Below are 2804 nucleotides of genomic sequence, written 5' to 3' on the forward strand. Positions count from 1 at the left end.
GAACCTGCTCATCATGAAGAAGAAATACCAAATTTTTACATTCCATTTGATTTTACTCTTGAAGAAATAATTTTAGAGGATAATAAGGATGCAATGGAAGAAATTATTTTTAATGAGCATGAATTTGGTGGTAGTTTACATAAAGAAATTTTAAGTTCAACTTCTAGTCACTCATCTGACAATGCAGAAAAAGATGTGTACGTTTTCTAACTTCTTTTATTAACTGATTTATCTTATATTTATTGTTTCACCTTCTATTATTTATAATTTCACTAAAATGTTGTTTGCAATTTATATTTTGATCGTATTGTTATTCCAAATTTCTAATATAGGATCTTGACGCAAAGGGCTTGATGTTGGACAAATTTACAATATCTTGGATGTCCCGCATTAAGTGTGCATAAATTTGAATTTCTCAACTTTTATATTTACCAAAAAAATAAGAACAGAGTTTTACTCCGAGTAATACCAATAGACGTAACAAACCCCAGCAAACTCCAAAGAAGCCTGATCTGTTCATAAAGGACAAGTTATAGAAGTAATGCAAACTCTAAGAAAATTGACCATAGATGAAGAAGCTTAAGCATAGTAAAGGAATCAAAAGTTGAAAGCCTGTCAAGCAATTTATGTGTAAATAGATTAGCTAATCAAGTAATATGAACTTACAATAGTGGAATGTGCCCGGAATTATGAATCCACAGATGCATCAACTAAATCCCAGAAATAAATAAGACCATCCTGAGATCCACCAATTACGTTTATTATGTATGGCCACAAACCAATACAAAAATTCCTCATAAACAATAATGCTTGAAAGAAACATGAAAAGGTGGTCTACTTTAAAATTAACCTGCCGATTAAATTTTGGGTCAGAAGAAGGATCCATAAACTTAAAAAACATATCAGAAAAATTAGTGACATAAGCTCAATTAACTGCGGATCCTCATGCCTTATAATTGTGCCCCTTGTACTTTTGTAGGAGTTCACCAGTGATCCTGCCTTTAAAAATAAGTTATTTGGTAAGAAGCTTAAGAGTTAATATAAGGGAATTGTTGTTTGCCATTTTTTCTCACCAGTCAAGTCTACGGAGGGTAGAATCTAAGCAGTTAACAACATCATTTGACAGGGAGATACAACTAACCGGCTACTTCAAGTCGTCAACAAGATCTCTAGTTTGTGATATTGAAAAGATTAAGGAACTAAACTTATAAAGTATGCATTTAGCAAGAGGAAAATAATGAAAAAAGAAATAAATATAATAAGAACTCACTGATGTGATTCTATCCAAGTTACTCTCCTACCAATTTGAATGTCAACCTTGTGAACAGTTCCATCAACACCGTCAGCTATAATTTCAGTTTTTTGTAAAACAAGTAGACATGACATTAATGTGAAAATAATGTGAAAATAATGGGAAAATAAATCACAAGTTATTTATCATATGTGAATTACAATTTACTACAATCTAATAATCAGAATGGTGGGAACCTTATCAAATCACTTTGGATTTATAAATTGGAAACTTCAATTGGCTCAGTAACATGAGAACTGCAATCCCATGCTCTCATAGAACAATCATAACCAGTCGATACGGTACAGATCCAAACTCATTGAACTTCACTGCATTCAAAGCAAAGTCTATTTATGAGGTTAATTACAAGGGCTTGCAATTAAATCCAAAAGAAAGGACTTAAATAGATATTGCCTCATGCAGTGAAAAACAAATAAAAGAAAACAACTCGACAGACTTCATTGCTGGTCAGCGAAATTCACAACAAAGCACAAAGGTTAAATATTTATCAAATCTCCGTTTAATCCTATAATATTTACAAACTCAAGAGAGAGCCCACCTTTACAGGTCTTCGAGGGACATGGAATCTCATTTTGACTTTAGTGAATCAAAGAGCTTGGTTACATTGCTTTGTGGACTTTAAATGTCAAATAATTGTAAAAGGACATACAATGGTCAAATAAATACAAAATAAGCATCAATAATTATCTGTGCGCTAACGAAGGGGTCAACCTAATCGAAACAATTCAATTTGCAAATTTTCAAATCTCTTCACTAGTTAGGCTATCTTCCAGAACAACCAAAATCAATGCGTAACTTCTCTAAAATCTTGTTTGCTAGTTCCACAAGCAAATCATTAATTGTCAGACTTCTCTAAACCCAAATTTTTTGAATTTCAACCATTGAGGATACTTTAACATCAAAGTTTTGAGTCCCAGCTCCCAAAAATCAATGCTCATATCAAGCCCAAAGCATCAAGTCACTTAGAAGAAGGTTGTAAGTCTCGCGAGGAACTCATTAGTTTTTGGGTTTCTCTCAAACTAGGTTATAATTGCCAACTCTCAAACAAGTTAAATTGAGAACAAAATTGACCTAAATCCAAATACAATAGAATTATAGCTTTGGGCTGCTGCCCTTATAAAGTGAGCTCTCAAAACTCACCAATAGGTCGACCTAATATCAAAGTCCGAGGAACATTTTCTCAAATAAGGACTATAAAACTTAATAATGCAACCCATACATAGAGTTGTAAGTCTCAAAAATAAACCAAGTATCCATCAATCATCAAATACAAATGATAGTAAAAGATGACAAATGTTGGGCTCACGACCATATACTTTAAGATGTATAAATCCATCAAAAAAATAAGATCAACAAAAAGTCACAAGCCTATCAAATACATATACTTCAACCAAGAAGCATAAGCCTCACAAACACAAAAAAATATACCACTTCAGCCTCAAGAATTCGTCAGACTAGGGTTACATCCCCTAATGTTGGGCCTCTATTAAGT

The 2804-nt window shown here is 32.8% G+C and overlaps 1 long non-coding RNA gene across 1 annotated transcript; it reads right to left on the bottom strand.

Annotated features, from left to right (window-relative positions):
* Positions 1-616: 616 nt before the first annotated feature.
* On the bottom strand, positions 617-1564 carry LOC110033340. Its single transcript, XR_002294934.1, has 3 exons — positions 1489-1564; positions 1271-1346; positions 617-1169 (listed from the first exon to the last, which is right to left on the bottom strand). It is a non-coding gene; the product is annotated as an uncharacterized LOC110033340 (long non-coding RNA).
* Between the last annotated feature and the right edge of the window lie 1240 nt (positions 1565-2804).

This window comes from Phalaenopsis equestris, unplaced genomic scaffold (genome assembly GCF_001263595.1).
Source record: "Phalaenopsis equestris unplaced genomic scaffold, ASM126359v1 Scaffold001143, whole genome shotgun sequence".
NCBI lineage: Eukaryota > Viridiplantae > Streptophyta > Magnoliopsida > Asparagales > Orchidaceae > Phalaenopsis > Phalaenopsis equestris.